This window comes from Puma concolor, chromosome E4, assembly GCF_028749965.1.
Source record: "Puma concolor isolate L17-30 chromosome E4, mPumCon1.1.hap2, whole genome shotgun sequence".
Classification (NCBI taxonomy): domain Eukaryota; kingdom Metazoa; phylum Chordata; class Mammalia; order Carnivora; family Felidae; genus Puma; species Puma concolor.
In genome coordinates, this window is record NC_141683.1 from 36780969 (window position 1) to 36802542 (window position 21574).

Here is a 21574-nt window from a genome sequence, read left to right on the forward strand (position 1 = left end):
TGCCAGCCTGCAGGGCCAGAAAACAGACCTGACCACAAGTGGTGGAAGGAAAGGTTAACCACAACTAGACCCACTTCCCCTGTCTGCCCCCTCCCCCGACCAGGCCTGAGAACACAGCTTCCTTTGTGGGATTCTGGGTGCACCCTTGCCTTAGGGTCCCTAGGCTGAGAGCCACTGTAAATGGCAGTAACAGACCCAAATGGAAAGGCTGGTCTCAGAGGACACTCATCCCCCAGGTTAGGGTCAGAGAGGGCTTTTAGAGAGATCTGGAAGGTCACCCAGTCCATATCTTGGCACTGTTGAACTGGCATTGTCTTGGAACACCACTCGCTGCCTCAAAGTTTCTATTTAAAGGAGACTCTTAACTATCCAGTCCAGTCTGTCAGTGTCTCCTAAGCAAGAAGTTCTCTACAGTTTGAGGGGTAAGTCCAAGAAATTGGTTGGAGAACCCTTAAGGGGAAAATGTAGAATTTTGTGGATTAAACCAGGCGTTTCTAATCTTAGGTTCTAATTTAGTCCAGTAAGCTTAGGTGGGCATGGGAAGTACTATAATTAGCAAATGGGCAATAAGTTATTTACACACATAACAAACACTCCAATAAATGTTAGTGTCTTGACCCCTGTAAGAATTCCAGTGAAATCTGGTTTAACTCAACAAGCCAGAGTCAGTACGAACAGCTCCCCTACATGGGCCAGCCTCTGCAACAAGAACACAGAGAGACCCCCATCACATCCTCCAGAGAAAGGTCACTGCTGACACCCACCCCACCTCCTGGGGCTTAGAGTCCACCCGCCTAGTCTGTGTCTCCCCACTTCTCCAGCTCCCTGAACTCTAAGCTTCCAGGAAGTCTTCACCCTCCTGGAACTGCCCCATCCCTTGCCCACCACCAGGAAAGAGGATGTGACAAAGAACTCGTTAATAGTTAACCAGCAGAAGGAGCCGGTGTGGCAATCCCAGACTGTCAGACGAGGTGGGGCAGGTGTGTGGTGGGCCGCACATTGAGTGGCTGGGGCCCTTCAAATCCCCCTCCTTCTCCTCCCTTATGAGGCCAGGAGCCCGGGTAAATAAGCCGTTAGTGTTTCAGACTTCACAGGCTGGGGCAGGCCCCAGGAGTGGTTTCGCTTCACAGAGGGAAATGGCAATTGCTCCGTTTGGGCACCCCCCACACTCTGGGCCAAATCCAGGACAATGTTTCTGCAGACCCCCAGGGTAGGCTTGTCAGCCTCACTCCTCAGGGATACTGAGCACTCTCCAAAAGGGATCTAGAACCCTCAGGATGGCAGGGTCCCAGGCACAGGCTTTGAACTTCAGAACCCAATTTGTTCAGAGACAAGAAGCCTAAAATAGAGCCAGAGGCTGGGTTAGGACCTGGCCAGGGTTAAAGGGCAGGTGGGGGCAACACTACAATGCCCCAGCCTCCCTTCTGTGTACTCTTCCCTCTCTAACTGCTTCCCATCATCTCGTTCTGGAGCCCTCAGCACCACCACCCTCCCACCAACACCCCCCACACACCCCTCCCACCAGCCCTGGCTCATTAGAACTTGAGCTTAGGGAAATGGCTACTCAAGTTATCCTTGACTCCGGTGTCTCTTGCACCCACATCATCCTATCAGGAAATGCTGTTAGCTCCCCTTCCAAAGGCAAACAGAACCAATCACGTCCACCCTCTTGGCCTGAGCCTCTCTTCCTCAGACTTCTGCAAATCCTCGAACTTTCCTCTTCTTCCTCCCAACTGGTCTTTAGAAGACCCTCTTCTGAACCGACCCTCTTCTGTTCAGAACCCTGCACTAGCTCCCCATTATGGTCAGGGTCAAAGCCAAAGCCCTTAGAGACATCTGCGAGCCCCTACATGATCCAAACACCCCCATTATTCCTCTGTCTCTACTGATACTGCCCCTCACTCCTTTCACCCCAGGGGCATGGCCTCCTAACTGTGCCTCCAAACCACCAGGCTGCTTCCATCCTAGGACTCTGCTGCCTTGCCTGGGTGCTTCCTCCCCATGGAACACCATCCCCTGGGTGTCTACAAGGCTAACTGGCCTACCTCTTTCAAGTCTTTGTTCAAATGTTACTTTCTAAATGACTCTGACCACCCTATTTAAAATGACAAGCAATTTCCCTGCCCAATCCCTGTCCCCAGCCCCCAGCACTCCCAACCCCACCTATCCTACATTATTGGTGGGCTGGGTCTTTCTGGTTGTGGTGTGCAACACTTACCAGCTTTCCACCAACTATATAGCTCACCTATTAATCACGTTTATTTTCTGACTCCTTCCACCAGAATGACATGTTCAAGAAGGCAGAGATTTTTGTCCCTTTTGTTCACTACTGTTTTCCAAGTGCCTTGAAATAGTGCTTGGCACCTAGCAAGCGCTCACTCTTTGTGGAACGAACAGGTTCACACCAAAGTGTAAATAAGGGATATAGTTTAAGGAGTCCCCATGCACTGTGGGTGTATTTGCGTTCTCAGAGGGGACAGTCTGGGCCTCTAGTCACCGGAATGGACAGCTTATAGTGGAAATTCCTGTGGCAGTCAACTGCAGAGAGGGGGGTCTTTCTGGAGGCACCTACCCCCAGATTACATAAATGTCACCATGTTGATGTAGGCAGCATCCTGCTTATCAGGAATGCTTATCAGTCATTCCTGGCAATGTCTCTGACAGGGTGTGGGGGTGGCATTAGAATCTCCAGTCTCCATTATCCATCTGTCAGGCTCAACCCATCCAAATTGTCAGGGAGATCAGCCAAGATCTGATCCATGAGAGATCAAGGGATAGGGAGCAAGGAGAGGGAAGGAGAGAAGAAAGGAGAGGAGTTTAAGGTGGATGAGAGAGCCTGGTGCAGGCTGTAAATGCCGGATCACAGGTGTCGGTAGGAAGAGGCCCCAGGTGACTAAGGCCCAGGCACCACCTGAATATGGTGAGTCATGGCTGAGTCTTTGTCTGTGGGACAGGGTAGGCTCCAGGAACAGCCCTGGGGATTCGCCACGTGACTCAAGCTGGCGTGGCCCTTCACACCTGCACCATAGCTCAGTGGCCCAGACATTGGTCACTCTTCCGTGCGCCTCCCCCAAAACCAGAGAGAGACAGTTTATTATGTTACTGAGCACAGGCAAGAACCCAGCCTCAGACAGAGGCCAGCAGAACAGGGGCCTGGGATGCCTGTCAGGGGCTGACTCTATTTCGTGTCCTTCTCTCTCCCCTACCCTCACCTCCTCAGCCTGAATGTCTGCCCAAAGGACAACGGCACACATTAGCTTGGGCCTGAGGTCCAGGAGAAATCAGGCAGTCAACTTAAAATAACTACAGCTAACATTTTACCAAGTGCTCAGGAAGCACTGTTCTACACCCTTTGTATGTATTAACTCATTTAATACTCACTACATCTCTGTAGAGGATGGCACTTAATCATCCTTCCTATGCAGATGAAGAAAATGAGGCACACTTTCAGGAACTTGGTTCCAGCGGAGGACTGGTGTTAGTTGGGGGCTCCTGGGGAGGCAATGATGCTGTAGGAACATCCAGAACAGACACCATTAAGTGCCTTCCTGTTTGTTTTCCACGTTGACAGGCTCTCTTGTGTGGGCAGAGATGAGGAAGGGGCTGGCATCACATTTCCCATCTCAGAGGCTCAGGCACATACTGGTAGGGTTTCCCCACCACGCTGACAGGGAGCTGTTCTGACTGAGGACGTGAGTACCCTACAAGGAATGGAAAGAGAGAGAAAGTAGCCGGAAACACATCACAGTGACCTAAACACAGTGTATGTGACAGGATGACACAACTTCTGCCTCGCCACAGGAAGGGGGAATCCCCTCCCCTGAGGTCAGGCTCCTGGGTCACCTCAGCTCCTTCTATCTCCCAGGGTACACCCCCAAATGCTCCACCCTTCCCTCCTGAGGGTACAGCTCAGTGTAGCCTGCAGCTTGCTAGAGTAGAAAGCTGGCCTATGCCTGGCCCATTGTTGGCTGGCTTCCCAGAGAAGAGGGAAGAATATGTTGGTATTTCTACCACCTGTACTGTGGGTTCCTGACCTTCCTCTAGTAGCCATGACCTCAAGCCAGCTCATGACCAAGCATTCTCCACCCCAACCGCCTCTACCTCTGCTGTCCAGTCACTGTCCTCAGGGTATTAGGTTTTCGAGATCTACACCCAACCTCTGTGACCTTTGGCCACAGAGATGCCATGTGGAGCTCCCCATGTGGCCATGGCCCAGCCGGAGAGGAGAGAGACAGATGCCTGAAGGGGGCAACGTGCAGCCAGCCACGCGGCAGGTCAGCAGCATTTGGGGAAGACACGGAGGGGGACTGTGGGCATTTGCCTCAGGAGATCTGCTCCCCGAGCTAGCAGAGGGCTGCCAAACAGGACTTCAAACTTCTAAATACAATCCCAGAAAGGGCCAGTAGGCCGACAAACTGAACATCCAAATGTTCAAACTGGCGTTTGTTGCCGGAGTATGGGGAAGTGAGCACTTCGAGGTTTGAGGGGGGAGGGGGGCATCGGTGTATCTGGCTTCACATCTGGAATTAGCCCCAACTAAAGGCTTTTAATCAGCACCTCCTTGCAGTGCTTGTGGCCGCATAGGGTCCACGTATGGACTGGAACATCGCGGAAACCCTGGTCCTAGCTCCAGCTCTGCTACTCAACTAAAGTGTAGACTAGGGCAAGCCCCTCGCTGGGTCTCATTTTCATCATTTGAGAATACAGGTGTTGGATTTTACTGGTTCTCAATCCAGGCTGTCCCTCAGAACTACTTGCAAGACTTACAAAATCACAGACTTAAGCCAGGCCCCACCCCCAAATTTAATTGGCTTGCAGAGTGGCTGGGGCATTCAATGTTTCTGAATCTCCCCTAAAGCCCTCTCCAGCTCCAGAATGTTCTGCTCTCAGGGTGGACAGCAGTTAAAGCCCGGACCTCAAGGTGAGCGAGGTGAAGTTGAAGGTCTTGACTCTGCACCCCCCAGCTGTGTGCTTTTGCACAACCAAAACGGCTTGCCTACAATGGGAATATTAGCCATCTGCCTCGTGGATCCTTATAAAGTTTAAAGGAAACAATGCAAACTTGTGGCCTGGCTAGATGCGTCCTCTATAAAAGATGTCTGTGCTCACGTGCACATCACATGCAGGCGTCAAGGCCTATGATAAGCAGAATCTGCAGTTGTTCTTATCAAAATGCAAATATCAATCCCATCCAGATATTTCATAGCTCACTTACCGGGCAGCAGGCCATCCACGGAAGCCCCAGGGCCCAACCCGAAAATCTGTGCTTTGTGCATTCCACTTTGTTCCTTAGGGGCTGCAGAGCCCTCAGAAGCCATGACTTGGACCAGAAGGGATGAGGGGACACTCCGGGGGCCAACGAGCTAAGCTCCCGAGAGCAGGGCGATGCTCCCAGCATTCCTGCACAGGGAAGGACAGAGGGTAGAGGGCAGGGAGTGTTTACAGACAGAGGATAGAGGGCAGAGGAACAAGTGTAAGGATAACAGACTTACTGTTTTATGGCCATCAAGATTTAGCAAAACCAGAGTCCAACACCTGATAAAGATAGGAGTCAAAGCTGGTCCGGGCAGATGTTTTGTTCTTAACTCAGGGCAGCTGCCTAGCAAATCTGAGGGCGATAGATAAAAGGCACTTTCTTTTCCTGGGGACTTTGTTTTACACAGATCAAAGCCTGGGCAATATCCCAGCAGAGAAGGGTGATGAGTCTTTATCCAATCTCATTCCTTCCCCTGAAAATGTGAGTCAAAACTGACTCCCTTCTGATCTAAAATACTGATAAGAGATTTAATACTGATAAAGAGGGAAAAGTTGATGGGATACTGTTAAGTGGGGGGGGGGGGTGGAGACTTAGAAAATAAACGTACATAAAATCTACTTAACTCGAAAGAAAACTAATATTCAGAGAGAAGACAGGGAGCAAATAGCCATGTTAACATTTCCTGTCTGTTTCTTTCTTTAAAAAATTTTTTAATGTTTATTTTTGAGAGAGAGTCACAGAGTGCAAATGGAGAAGGAGCAGAGAGAGAGGGAGACGAAGAATCTGAAGTAGTCTCCAGGCTCCAAGGTGTCAGCACAGAGCCTGACACAGGGCTCAAACTCACGAACCGTGAGATCATGACCTGAGCCAAAGTCGAACGCTTAACTGGGGCCACACAGGTGCCTTTCTTCCTTCCTTTCTTTCTTTCTTTCAGAGAGAATGAGTGTGAGCGAGGGAGGAACCAGCAGGGGAGGGGCAGAGAGAGAGGGAGAGAGAGAACCCCAAGCGGACTCCACACCTAGTGCAGAGCCAGACACAGGGTTCAGTCTCACAACTGTGAGATAACAACCTGAGCAGAAATCAAGATTGGGATGCTTAACCAACTGAGCCACTCAGGCTCCCCTTCCTGTCTGTTTCTATTTCTCTGCATGCCTTCGTCTTCCATAATGAGCATATTTTATTAGAATAATCAGTAAACATAAAGTAAAAAGCGTCAGGGTGAAGACAGTAATTTTTGTTCATCTACAAACTATTAATCCATCTCTCTTTGCTCCCTCCTCTGAACCACTATACCCAGGGACCGCCCAGGAGTTCACTACAAATTTTCTAAATCATTGTAGATTTTGTAACATATGGCTTCCCTTTCTTAAGAAAGATTGCTTCTTGGGGCTGTTAGAGTTCTTATGTCAAGAAAGCCCTTAGCATAGTTCCTCAATAAATGTATGTGCTAATAAACGTGTAAGGAAGAACAGACAAAAAGAGAGGGAGGGCAGAAAATGTAACAAGTAACTACCAGCACCTTATCTTCCTGCTTGTATGTCTCAGGGGAAATCAAAAGAAAGAAAGAGTCAGTTCTGGTTTATCTATATTTTGAGGGGAAAGAGGAAGTGAGGATAACTAAAATTCCCACCCTTACCCAACTTTGCCTTTCCCATGCAATTCTCCCAGAATAACATACCTAATTCTGAACTTCCCCACTGCTCACTCGGAAATTTGCATACCCAGCAGCTCCCAGTGCTCAAGTATAATCACACATTTGGATTCCTAACTGTGATGTTGCATCTCTCGATCTGATGTGTGTGCACTGTCCCCAACGATCCTTGTAGCTAGCACTGCCAGATAAAATACAGAGGTCCCAGTTAAATTTGTATCTTAGATAAACAAGGGACACCTTGTCAGTATAAGTAGAACCCCAAAGATTGCATGAGGCATACTTATACTAAAACAGGATCCATTATTTATCTGAAATTCTAATTTTACTGGGCTTCTCATATTTTTATTTGCTGAATCTGGCAAACTTACTTGTAGTAGATGGTTCACTCATGGCTTCCAGACTTTTCCTAACCTGCACACCTTCCTCTAGAAGTTCCTCCATCTGTCAGCAATCTTCTTAAGATATGGTGCTTGGAAGTGAACACGGGTGTCCTGGTGTCCAATGTCTGACATCATGGCGGCATGCTCTGGGCATGAGTCCCTTGATCAAAGACCTCTCCAGGTGAAAGACCAAGAACTAAACAAAGTATAGAGAACTAAACAACCTGCATCGTCTGGAGACTCTGTGTATGCTTCCCTGGACATGAGAGGTTGCATTTACTCCTTTGGTTAAGTATTACTCCAGAAAGAAATAGCTATGTATTTCCCTGAAAGAACAGAAGGGAACAAAATATTTTTCTGCTTTTGCTATGTATAAGGAACCATTCTAAACACCACGTCTACAGTATCTCACTTATGTATCCCAGAAGCCCTAGAAGGTGAAGCTCTTTAAAGGAGATATTATTTCCCTTTTTTATAGCCTCAGCATTATTAGGTAGCTTGAAAAGTTTACGAGGTGTTAGAGACTGAATATGTCTGCACCCCCCCCCCCCCCCGCCAGATTCATATGTTGAAACCTTAACCTCAATGTGATGGTATTGGGAGATGGGGCCTTTGGAAGGTAATTAGGTTTAGATGAGGTCATGTGGGTACAGTCCCCATAATGGGATTAGAGACCTTATAAGTAGAGGAGCCGACACCAGAGCTCTGCCTCCACTGTGTGGGAACACAGTAAGGGGACACCTGTCTGAAGCCAGGAAGCTGGCTCTCATCAGGAACCTGATTACTAGCACCATCATCTTGGCCTTCTAGCCTCCTAGAACTGTGAGAAATAAATGTCTATTGCTTAAGCCACCCAATCTACGGTATATTATTTGGGTAGCCCAAGGTGATGAAGACACAGAACTAGCATTTTAGTCAGGTTATGCTGCAGTAATAAACTAACCACAAAACCTCACCAGTATAACACAACAAACATTTATTTGTTGTTCGTACAAAGTAAAATGGGAGACAATGGTGAGGGGAGAGGTCCTCTGTTCTATAGCCATTCAGGGACTTCTGCCATCTTGTAGCTACACCAACAAGGACACATGTCCTTAATGATCATGACAGCAAGGATAGAGGAGTGTGGAGAAGTTCTCCCATATTCCATGCTTCAGCTCTAAAGTGACACCGTCATTTGGCTTACAACTTATTGGCCAGAACTGCTCAGAGGGCGCCTAAGTGATCTTCCTCTGTGCCCAGAAAAGGAAAATGCAATACAGCGTGGTGAACAAATAGCACTGTCTACCACAACTAGTATATGGTGAAACCAGAATCCATCAGCGTATCTTTGAGTTTCCAAAAATCCAAATTCTTTCCATTGCATATCTGGTCCTCCCAAGATTAAGGGAATCTGTTTTTGACAAAAAGGAAAAGTCACATGGAATAGTTTGTGGAATACAACATCTCAAGGAAAGTGATAGGAAAAAATGGCCTGGTGAATATTTTAGATTTGCAAAACCTAAAGCATCACCAGTGGTATCCCCTTGGAAAACCTTAGAAACATAGCCCGTGAGATCTCTACAAGATGTAGATAGAGGATAAATATCTATGAGACAGGCAGGTTGCTCTAGTTTCTGAGAGAAAAGTCACGGGGGTTGGGGGCGAATCTTCAAGGAAAAGATTCTGGTATGTTGTAGGGTGACTAACCACTGCAGTTTTCCAGGATTCTCCTTGTTTTAGCCCCAGAAATTCTATGTCTCAGAGAACACTCTTTTGCCTCAGACAAATGCTTGCTCACCTGGTTGTACATCGATACTTCTTCTCCCAGACAAGTTTTGAACATGTCACATCAGGTGGCTCAGTAAACTCCGCATGAAGATGTGCGATGGTTCGAGAAAGTGAAGTTGGCTCTGAGTCCTAGAAAAACCTGAATGGAATAGCACATGAGAATAAGACTCTCCCCCAGGGGAGAGCTCGTGAAGCTCCTGTATGAATATTAGACATCTTATCAAAGCAGTTGTCTTCAAGGACCTAGGGAAAGAAAACAGCATTCCAGTACAATTTTTGTTCTGGCAACTCTACTCCTGCTGCTGGAGCCTGAAGTACAGGAGGCTCTTTTCTCAGCCAAATCACACCAAGGACCCATATTGAGCTTATAGACACATTAACATCTCTACCTTGTCTCAAATCAAATACTGTTAAAACCATGGCCTACACGTTGAACTTTTGCCCTTCTTCAGAGGTACATGCACATACACGTACACACATAGACACACACACATGCCTTTGCGCTTTTTCCAGTGTACATTTCATCTTATTAGCACTCGCCTAGCGCTCCATTTGCTGAGCTGGATTTGGTATGCACTTTGACCTGTACGTTTTCCATCATCTCCAGATTAAAATACCAAGTCCACAGCCAGACTCTCAGGTGCTGCTGAAAAAGCTTCACATTTGACCTTATCTCAAATAAATGCTCTGATCCAGCCATTCCATTCCCTTGACCATATTTAGGCTCAATTCATTCAGCTCTGCCTGTCTGCCTGGCCGTCTCCATCTCTTGTGTACTTGGATAAATTCTAAATCCAAGAGTTGGATCAGGTTCCTGGATCAGTGATGACTTCTCAGCTATGCTTTGTAAATCCTTCCCAAGTCCCAGCAGCAGACCTTACTTATACAATTCAACAACAATCAGCACTGTTCTGTTTGTAAATCCCTTCTACACCAAATTTACATATTAACACCTATTCAAATTTTAGTTATTTTGTGATTTGTCCCCAAATCTTGATTGTAAACTCTTTGAGGACAGGAATGACCCTTGGCCATTCTTTTTATCCCCTAATGAGTGCGTAGCCCAGTGTTTGTACATAGTAGGTGCTCAAAAACAGATATTGATTTATTAGTATGGATCCATAGGGCAAGGGAAAACCTAACAAAAAGTGTTGAAAAATATGCTGTCACGAATATTGCCACATAATTCCCTTTCAGGACAACATAGAGAGAAAATCATCCTGAAAAGTAAATATTTTTTCTCCTAAGAACGAGAACCCAAGAAAATTCATGATGAGCCAATCTGCTGACCAACAGGTTCCCAAAGTTAGGCTTCCTATTCCATCTACCATGGTTGGTACTTGGGGAGAGAAAGGCCAGGAATCAAAACGGCAGTATTTTTGGTTTGGGGAACTGAAATACTTCTGTGCTCAGGCTATGGACCCAGGCCACTCAAGGCATATAAGACCCAGCTTTTAGAATAGTCAGAGGCAATGAAAGGAATAACTGTGGGTCCAAGGGAGGAAAGGACACAAGTGGAGAGAGGTCTTAGGACACAAGAACTCCTCAACATGTTTTAAGGATTCTTTGTCGCTCTCAGAGAATCAGGGAACATATGTAGCCTAAGGTCTGTCAGCCCCTACCTGTCCCTGTGCTGCCAAAGATAATGTATTCCATTGGTACCTGTAGGCCCATTCCAACCCTGGGCCAATGAGCACCAAGCCTAAGACACTAAAAAACCCCTTCCCACAACCCAACAGGGTCTCAGAATAGTTGTCTCTCGAAGTTCATTAACTAGGGCCAACAGTGTCCTGTTATCCCTCCAGCTGTCCTGGCGGCCTGGACTTGGATGTGAACCCTCCCAGCAAATCAGACTGTGTACATAACACCCCTCCACCCCCAGCTTCTATCGGCTCCTCATCCTCAGAGCCTGGGCTTTTCTTCCGGCTCTCCTCATCACATGTCAGCAGACTCTTCTGACTTTTGACCCAGAAACACAAAAACATCCAGAACCATTCATTCACAAAACAAATATTTACTGAGCATCCACCAAGCAAGGCACCCAGTGACCAGTAGTAAATAAGTCAGACAGAATCACTGTCTGGAGGGAGACTGCTGTCTCATGGGACACAGATGCTAAACACATAATTACCAAATAATTTATTAATTATGTAACAACAGTGATCTCAACTTCTTTAGCCATCCAAATCACCCTTTCTTCTACTATCAAAAAAACCATAATGCTGACAGTTCTAGGGAAATGCTAGCAGATAATACAAGTTCATTCTAGTTGCCGTTTATCCTCAAATACTCACAGCTTTATTTTAACCATCTCTCTGGCCTATTTTGACCTCAAACCCAAAGACACAATCCTTCCTCCATTCCCCAAAGAAGAAAACACATAGCTGCTGAGTTTAAGAAATTGTACTGAAAATTTGGAAGTGACACAGGGAAACTACAACCTAAAAATAAATACTAGTTTTCATCAGCCCCAGAATTCACCCAACATCATGGCATGTTCCTACTGCTCTAAGCCTTGACCAGGTTACTGGAGCCAAGGGCCTCCCTCCGTGTAACCAGTCAGGGTCCTCCCTTTTCACGAACTCACTTCTCCCATCCCACCCCATGAAGACAGACTTTTACGGGTAACAACCCAAGGTGGCCTACATGCCTTCGTATTAATCTACTCACTGCTACTTGCCATACATCAGCATTCATTCATTCATTCATTCATTCATTCATTCTGTTCATATTTATTGAACACTTATTTTGTACCAGGCATTGTGCTAGATGAGGACAAACAAGATAGCAGCAAAAAAAAAGACAGACGAGGTAAACAATAAACAAGTAAACCAAAGACTAAATCTGACAATTACAAATTTCACCATTTTTGTGAAATATTATTTTAATGGGATGATATAGTAGATATGGATCTCAGGATATTGGGAGTGCCACTTTAGAAAGGATGGATAAGAGGAGTCTCTCCAAGGAGGCGACCTTTGGGATGAGATTTAGGGCTGGACTTCCAAAGGGAGGTTAAATGTGTATTTAAGGTGCCAGCAAAGTAGAGGTACCAACATTTTTTTTACAAATTTTTATATTTAAAGTTTTTTTTTAAAGATATGGAAGTAAACATCTTGGGCAAAATTAGAAGGCTGTATGTAAATCCCCAATATATATTTTAAAATTTAATGCTATTATTTTTATTTACATGGGCAGGGTGGAAAGCTCAATCTTTTCAGGGCTTAGGACCTCTCAAGTCTTGTTTAAGCCATAGGAGATACTAGAATCACCCACAGGAATTAAGGTGGATCCACCTTGGGGACCTCCCAGGCAATGATGGCTTTTAAAAACTCCCAGGATGATTCTAAAGTGGAGCCAGGGCTGAAAACCACTGACCTAGGGAAATACTGTAGATGGAGAAGAGGAATCATGGTAGGACACTGGAAAACCCCCAGAATTAAGAGAGTAATTCATAACCTTGGCTGCACATTGGAATCACCTTTAGACCTTTAAACATTACTGATCTTTGGGTCCTACTTGGCAAGATTTTTTATTTAATTGATCTAGCCTGGTCTTCAGAAATGTTAAAAGCTCCCCAGTGATTCTAATGCATGTTCAAGATTAAGAACCACTGACTGATAGAAAAGAAAGATGTAATGAAGGAAATCTGGGAAGAAGAAACTAAGGTGGAACAATGAAGAAAAGGAGAGTGCAGTGTCCCTGAAGCAAAGAGAAAAGGTGTTTCTAAAAGGAAGAAATAGTTATTATCTGTTGAATGATAAAACCCAGTTCATTCAATAAATATCCCATTGGATTTTGGTGGGGTGGTGGTAATGGAAGCCAGATGGACATGGGCAAAAGAGTGAATGGTTGATGAAGAAATAGATACAGTGATTGTAGACAACTGTTAATAAACAATTTTAGTTATAAAGAGGAACAAAGAATTCAGGCAGCATCTGTAGCCAGAATTGAGAACCACTTCTCAGATGATTTCCTACCATTCCATAGATTGAGACCCAGTGCTCTGCGTCTATAGACCTTTCTGCAATGATGGAAATGTTCTATACCTGTGCTGTCCGACATGGTAGCCACTAGCTACTTGTGGCTGTTGAATGCTTGAAATGCAATTCAGGTGACTGATGAACTGATTTTTTTTTTTTTTTTTAAGTAGGCTTCATGCCCAGCGTAGGGCCCAACATGGGCATGAACTCACAACCCTGAGATCAAGACCAAAGCTGAGATCAAGATTTGGACACTTAACGAACTGAGCCACTCAGGTACACCAGAATTTTTAATTTTATTAAATCAGCTGTCCAATAATATAACTTAATCATGGGGGCACTATCCCATCCTATTCACAAATGCTGGGGGTTTTAAAGGGCTTGTACATCAGGGGCCATCTTAAAATTCTGTCTACCACATTAGAAATGAGTCCTTTGCTAAGTCATACGGTAGTTCTAGTTTTAGTTTTTTGAAAAACCTCCATATTGTTTTCCAGAGTGTCTGTACCAGTTTGCAATCCCACCAATAGTGCAAAAGTGTTCCCCTTTCTCCGCATCATTGCCAACATCTGTTGTTTCCTGAATTGCTAATTTTAGCCACTCTGACAGACCTGTCCATTGACTGACAAATGGATAAAGAAGATGTGATTCTACCAGTACTAGTCGGCGATGAAAAAGAAGGAAATCTTACCATTTGCAACAACGTGGATGGAACTGGAGGGTATTATGCTAAGCAAAACAAGTCAGTCAGAGAAAGACAGATATCATATGATTTCATTCACATGTGGAATTTGAGAAACTCAACAGATGAACATAAGGGAAGAGAAGGAAAAATACGATAAAAACAATGAGGGAGGCAAACCACAAGAGACTCTTAAATACAGAGAATAACTGAGGGTTGCTGGAGGGGTGGTGGGTGGGGGGGATGGGTTAAATGGTTGATGGGCATTAAGGAGGGAATTTTCGGGATGAGCACTGGGTGTCATATGTAAGAGATGAATCACTGGGTTCTACTCCTGAAGCCAAGACTACATTGTGTATTAACTAACGTGAATTTTAATTTAAAAATAATAAAGAAATAAAGAAATGAGTCCTTTATTCCAAGAGAGCTCCTGGTCTAGAGTCTGGATGTGAAGGGAGAAAATCAGATTTGGTGATACATACTCTTAGAACAACTACTCCATAAGCTGATTTAGGAATAAGACCTATTGCTCTGCTTCACCCCTAGCCCAAGGCAAACAATATCTCCACAGTCCCCATATTCCCATCCTTTCTCTCTTGTCTCTGTTCTCTCATGGGGTATTTCCCCATTTCCAAGATCTCAGCCACTCTCAACTCACTGAAACCTCTCAAATCTTCAACTCCCAACCCAATCTCTCTCCAGAGCTACAGATTCATGATTCATATACAACCACTTAATGACCATCTTTGCTTGCATGTCTCACAAACAGCCCAAACTCATTATAACCAAAATGGAACTCATTCTCTTCCTCCTCAAATGTGTTCTTCTTTCTTTTCTCTCCAAACCTGGGAGACACCTCTAACTCCTTTTCTCTTCTACAGCACTAAGTCTTCCAGCTTTACCTACAATTCATCACTCAAATCTGTCTCCCTCTATCTGCATTACCTTTATCTCAGCCTAGTCCATGACTACCTGAATTACTCTAAAAATATCCCACTCGCTGCCTCTCATCTTGCTCCACTCATGTATTCTTCACTCTAATAGTGATCTACTTAAAATGCCAAACTTGTTGAACTGTGCTGTCTGAAATCCATCAATTTCTCTGACCGCCAGCAGGATAACCAATTCAATATAAGATAAATTGATAGCTATGATTAAATAACTCAGTGGACTTCGCATTGTGCTAGCCCTGAGAACAGTGTACTGAACAAGACAGAGATAGTTGCCACCTTCATCGAGCTGACAGTCTTGCAATAGAAACAGACAACGGTCATGAGAAGGAAAGTGAAATATCTGTGGGAACCATGCAGCACAGGGTGCTTCCCTCATCCGAGCAGCAGGGAAGGCTTCTCTGAGACAGTGAGAGGACAGTGACACTTGAAGGATGAGTAAATGTTCACCAGATCATGGGAAATGAGGAGAGTGTTCCAGGTAGAGAGAACAACATGAGGAAGGATCTGAAGTTATGAAGGAACAGACCAGTGGGGCTGGCACCTAGAAAGTAAGGGTTGAGGGATATACAATGAAACTAGAAAAAAAGGCAGGGACAAAGTCATGAGTGAACTTATACACCATGCTAAGAATCCAGGGCATTATGCAAAGGGCAAGAAGGGGAGCCATTGAAGGGTTCTAAAAAGAAGAATGACGTGATAAGTTTGCTTTTTTTTTTTTTTAAGATTATACTGGATTGGATTGGATTGGATTGGATTGGATTGGATTGGATTGGATTGGACTGGACTGGCTTAGACTGGATTGGATAGGTCAAGACCCAATGCAGAGAGACCAGTTATGAGATCACAGCAATAGTGCAGGTAAGATGATGAGGGTTTAGACTAGGAGGGTGGCAAGGGGGATAGAAAACAAAGTCAAGAGGTATTTAAGAGGCAGAATGATAACTCTTTTTTTTTAGGTGGGGCAAGTGAGCAAGGGGCAGAGAGAGAGAGGGAGGGAGGGTGTGGAGAGAAAGAGAGAGACAGAAAGATAGAGAAGTGGGGCTCACCTAGGGCTTAAGGCTCGTGTTTTTACCCAAAGTGGGGCTGGAGCTCACCCGAAATCAGGCTTGTGCTTACCCAAAGTGGGACCTGTGCTCACCTGATGTGAAACTCGAACTCACCAAGTGAACTCATGAGATCATGACCTGAGCTGAAGTCAGATGCTTAATGACTGAGCCACCCAGGTGCCCCAGAATAACAAGTCTTGATGATCATGTATGAGAGGTGACAGAGAGGAGAAAAGGATGACTCCCAGGCTTACAACCTGGGCTACCAGATAGATTGTGAAGCCTTGACCAGGAAAGATGGTGGTGCAAGTTTTGGAGGTGGAAATATCAACTTTGGCTTCAGATATGAAAAGTTCGATACCTGCAAGATATCCAAGTCAAGATGTAGACTAGGCAGGAAGATATAGAGGTCTAGGGCTCAAATGTATACGTCATCTTTACAGAGCAATAATGGAAGCCTTGCAAGGAAACTAAATCACCTGAAGAGAATGTGTAGAGTTTAGAAAGAGGTTCCAAGACTGAGTCCTGAGAAGTGCAAAAGTGAGAAAAAGAGGTCGTATAGAGGTTGTATAAAAGGCAAAAGTGAGAAAAAGAGGTCGTATAGAGGTTGTATAAAAGGCAAAAGTGAGAAAAAGAACTAAAGAGTGTCCAGAATAGAATAGGAGGAAAATTAGAAGAATATGACATGGAAGCCAAGAAGAATGTATTTCTAGAAGACGGGAGTGGTCATTAGTTACTAGACATCACATATGTAGGTGACCATATGCATAATTGTTCATTATGGTTTCTGTGCCTACTACTTCCTCCTCATTTCCCAAAACCCATCCTTTATGTTCTGACACCAATTTTGCTTAACTTCTCTTGGACCCCGAAATGTATTTTCATACATCCTACCCTTTCTATATGCAGCCCTCTTTCATTCCAGTCCTCCCCCAACCCTGAGCCCCCACTCCCAGAGTCACTGATGAACATCATCCATCCTTTAATACCTTCAGCTGCTCAGGCATCATCCACTCTTGGGCCTTCTTTGACAACTTCCTCCCCAAACTGAATCAATATAGTACCCATTCTACTCTATTTGTTTCCCTGGTGTATATTTCTATTATTGTGCTTATCCTAGGATATTGTAATAATTTATTTAATGTCTGAGTCCTCTACTTGACTATGAGCTTCATGAGGGCAAAAGCAATGTTGTATTCTGGGGCACCTGGGTGGCTCAGTTGGTTAAGTGTCTTGACTCTTAATATCAGCTCGGTCATGATCGTGAGATCGAGCCCCAGCATCAGGCTCCACACTCTCTCGCTCTTTCTCTGCCCCTCCCCTTTGCTCTCTCTCTAAAATATATATATTTTTTAATTTTTTTTTTCAACGTTTATTTTATTTTTGGGACAGAGAGAGACAGAGCATGAACGGGGGAGGGGCAGAGAGAGAGGGAGACACAGAATCGGAAACAGGCTCCAGGCTCCGAGCCATCAGCCCAGAGCCTGACGCGGGGCTCGAACTCATGGACCACGAGATTGTGACCTGGCTGAAGTCGGACGCTTAACCGACTGCGCCACCCAGGTGCCCCTCAAATATATCTTTTTTTTTTTCAACGTTTTTTTTTTTTATTTATTTTTGGGACAGAGAGAGACAGAGCATGAACGGGGGAGGGGCAGAGAGAGAGGGAGACACAGAATCGGAAACAGGCTCCAGGCTCTGAGCCATCAGCCCAGAGCCTGACGCGGGGCTCGAACTCACGGACCGCGAGATCGTGACCTGGCTGAAGTCGGACGCTTAACCGACTGCGCCACCCAGGCGCCCCTCAAATATATCTTTTTAAACAATGTTGTATTTTGCTTTCTATAACTATACTTAACACAGTAACGGATACATGGCTGGCTTCAACAAATGTTTTTGGTTTTTTTTTCCCCAAATGTTAATTTATTTTTTGGGGGGGGGGTGGGGCAGAGAGAGAGAGAGGGAGACACAGAATCCAAAGCAGGCTCCAGGCTCTGAGCTGTCAACCCACAGACCCACGTGGAGCTTGAACTCATGAACCACAAGATCATGACCTGAGCCTAAGTCAGATGCTTAACGGAATGAGCCATCCAGGTGCCCCAAACCAAATAGTCAGACACTTAACCAACTGAGCCACCCAGGCGCCCCTTCAACAAGTGTTTTTGGATCTTATTGCTGACTATATGTCTCCTAGAGAATGTGAATGACCTGGGCTGGGATAAAGGACTACAAGAATTGCTGACACAAGCAGGGGGCAAAGACAACAGAGTAATGACTGAATCAATGACATGCATTGATTGCTTCATTTGTGCCAGACTGCTAAGCCTTTTCCAGTTCTCTAGCTCATCCAGTCTTTACCACATCTCATTTCATAGGTGTTATCATCAACCCCACTTTACAGATGAGGAAATGGAGACTAGAGAAGTTAGGTCACTTGTCCAAGGTCAGACCCTGGTAAGAGAAGACAGGTCTTGAATGAACCCAAGTCTGTTTGACTCCAGAACCCTATTCTGTTAAGTCTAGCTGGGATTTGAGCTTGAGAAAAATTCCCTGTGCTGATTCAACCTTACAAAGTAGAGCAGTGCGATTCAGACATGGTATGTGGGCAGTAGGGTGTTGCTCCCAGCACATCCTGCATGGCCCAGCAGATAGTGACTCTGCTTGGCCAGAGGCCATGAGGGACTAAAGCAAAATGTCTACCAAGGGTCTGCTCATCAGTGTTGATTTGCCAAGACCCTGAGGCCCCAGGAGCAGGCTGGAGGAGTGCCCCAGAATAAGCCAATCCCTGCAATGTCAGACACTATGTTGGGAGTGGAAGTGAAAGGTGAGGAAGACAGAGTGGAAGGAACTAAGCCAAGTTGCCAGGTCTTGGGCAATTTTGACCCCAAGGCTCTGAGCCAAGGACAAGCTACTGTGCCTAAAATGACATCCCAAGAGAGTCTGATCATTTTGTAATCTCTGTCTCAATACTGACTTTCAGGTCAATCTAACTAGTATTGATTAAGCCCCTATTATACATTAGCACCATGAAAGGTACAAAGATCTGGTCTTCCACAGAGACAGGGCTAGCCCACAGGGAACAATGAGAGAGCTGTAGAGAACAGTACACAATGCAGTGCCAACCCATGCAGAATGAGCCACAAAGGCACTGAAATTCACAGAAAAGAGAGATCAGGGTGTGCTGGTGGCTTCTCCGAGTACATGAACTGAAGGAAGGAAGACAGGAGAAAGACAACCGCATTTCAGGTAGGAAGATTATGAGCAAAAGTGAGGCAACCACAATGAGAATGGACTCGGGCTATGAGAAACCCATCTGTGGAGCAAAGGGTTCTTGTTGGAGAATGGAATATAATGTTAGATGAGTAGGGAAGGGCAGATCATAGAAGTATCAGATTCCAGGAATACTGATCAAGTAAATCCAATATGCAGAATCCAGGTTCATGTAGGCAATGAGAAATGATCTGGGATTTAAACAGGCATTAAGAATAAAAATCTAATTTTAGGAAGATTTATTTGGTGGTAGTGTTAGAAATGGATTACAGAGGAGAAGATGAAAGGCAAAGAAGAAGAAGGAGAAGAAGGAGAAGGAGAAGAAGGACAAGGAGAAAAGAAAACTGTCAAAACCCAAAAACAGTGGGGTGCCTACTGGTTGGTTCAGTAGGTAGAGTTTGCAACTCTTGATCAAGGGGTTGTGAGTTCAAGCCCCATGATGGGCATAGAGCCTACCAAAAAAAAAGAAAAGAAAAGAAAAAGAAAAAATACCCTAAATGCTTCTTTGAGCATCCACTAAACATCTGACTGCATGCAAACTTAATAAACATAGTCCCTCCCTTGCCAGTCCAACGGAGAAGACATTAATCCCATAGTTACCTATTAAGAACCTACTATATGTCAACAATCATACAAGGTTCTAGGGACACAGTGAAAAGCAAAACAAAGTCCCAGCCCTCACTGAAGCTTAACATGGAAGACAACACAAAAGCAAACCAACAGTTCATCAATATAAAGTCAGGTACTAAATGCTATGAAGAAAATAAAGCAGGACACTAAGTAGGGAATGGTGGGATAGAGCCGTCAGGAAAGAAGCCTCTCTAAGAAAATGCCACAGTATCTCAGGCCCAGAGAATGGGTAAAATGGAGATGCACTGCTAGCCACAAGGATACTGAGAAGGTGACTTCATTTGCAAGAGTACAGAGAATATCGGGAGCCTTGTTTAAAGTGTGTTAAGTTTTTGATAAAAGCAGGAGATTCACACAGAAATGTCTAGCCTCTAGAACTCTAACCTATAAAACCAGAGGAAGATAAAGGTTAGAATGTAGATTTAAAAATCATCCGTTAAGGGGCACCTGGGTTGCTCCATTGGTTAAGTGTTTGACTTGGACTCAGGTCATGATCTCAAGGTTTGTGAGTTCGAACCCTGCATTGGGGCCAGTGCAGAGGCTGCTTGGGATTCTCTGTCTCTCCCTGTCTCCCTCTGCTCCTCCCCCACTCGCTCTCTCAGCATAAATAAATAAACTAAACTAAAATCATGTATAAATTTAAAAATCATATATAAATAAAAATAAAATAAAATAATAAATAATAATAATAAATAAAATAAAAATTATCCATTGATATTTGAGAGATGAGAAACCTCTCCAACTAGCATACATGAGATGAAAATAACTCTAAGGACTGAGTGTAAGATTTACAAATGATTTTATCCTATCTTCTAGGATGGATGATCCTCTCCCTCCTGCCTCCTGGAATACCAGGGGTGAGCAGTGACTTTAGGCAGCAGGGAGCTGGTAACAAAATAATAATACTAATCATTGAAATTCATATACAACCAATCATCCAAAAGGCCTCAGTCTCCTGTTCCTTCAATCCCCAAAGCACAGTTGTTGGGACAGCTCTATCCCACCTCTGCACTTATCTCTAAGACTACCTGTTGTACCTTTGTAACTGTTTCCTCTGCAGATGGTTCTGGGTATTTTAATGTTTGGGAGAAAGGGATTTGGAAAGCAAAATAAACAAAATTTTTAAAAATTTTTTTGTAACGTTTATTTATTTTTGAGAGAGATGCAGTGCAAGAGGGGGAGGGGCACACAGAGAGAGACACACACAGAATCCAAAGCAGGCTCCAGGCTCTGAGCTGTCAGCGCAGAGCTTGACACGGGGCTTGAACCTATGAACCATGAGATCATGACCTGAGCCGAAGTCGGATGCTTAACCGACTACTGAGTCACCCAGGCACCCCTGTAAACACAAATTTTTTAGTTTTATTTATTTGAGAGAGGGAGAGACAGAGAGAGAGAGAGAGAGAGAGAATGAGTGGGGGAGGGGGAGAGACTAGGAAAGACAGAATCTCAAGCAGGCTCCATGCCATCAACACAGAGTGCTACGTGGGGCTCGCGAACATGAGATCATGACCAGAGCTGAGATCAGGAGTCAGACGCTTAACCAACTGAGCCACCCAGGCCCCCCGAAAACAAATACATTTTAAACTAGCCTTTCCTACTTTCCTAGAAATGGCAGAATTAAATGTTAGGATAGACTCCAGGGTAGGGTGACCAACTATCCCAGTTTACCCAGAGCTGTCCCACTCTCAGCCCTGTTAATTCCTGCACTCAGGGAAACCCCTCAGCCCTAGGCACACTGAAATGGTTGATGACCCTGTAGCTGGTCCGGCCTTCAGAGCTATAACCTGTGTCTGACCTGTGTGATGCAACACAAGGCTTTACATCTCTAAAGTGACATCAGCACAAAGCACATGCTTAGTTTCTCAAGCCCTACCTAACCTGCTACCCTAGAAGTTGGGTTCTTTTGCCCCACTAGACAGAGGAGCTATCAGAAATTCCTAAACATG

At 45.0% G+C, this 21574-nt stretch overlaps 1 protein-coding gene and 1 long non-coding RNA gene across 7 annotated transcripts in view; one reads left to right on the forward strand and one right to left on the reverse strand.

Moving 5' to 3' along the window:
* The window catches only part of LAMB3 (laminin subunit beta 3), a 62641-nt gene that overhangs the window by 38732 nt on the left and 2335 nt on the right, over positions 1–21574 (reverse strand). For 2 of the 5 annotated variants that reach the window (XM_086694584.1, XM_086694588.1), the window contains exons 2-5: positions 9072–9200; positions 6936–8684; positions 5216–5400; positions 3382–3701 (exon numbers count right to left, since the gene is read on the reverse strand). The gene's annotated coding sequence lies outside the window, so the exon portion shown is untranslated. The remainder of the gene's footprint in view (positions 1–3381; positions 3702–5215; positions 5401–6935; positions 8685–9071; positions 9201–21574) is intronic. The other 3 variants (XM_086694586.1, XM_086694587.1, XM_086694585.1) reach the window with 3 other exon arrangements.
* On the forward strand, positions 361–20237 carry LOC147572591 (uncharacterized). Of its 2 annotated transcripts, XR_015246379.1 has the most exons (4): positions 361–422; positions 13212–13320; positions 15403–15537; positions 19229–20237. It is a non-coding gene; the product is annotated as an uncharacterized LOC147572591 (long non-coding RNA). The 2 variants fall into 2 exon arrangements; XR_015246380.1 differs by lacking the exons at positions 15403–15537; positions 19229–20237 and adding an exon at positions 13642–13947.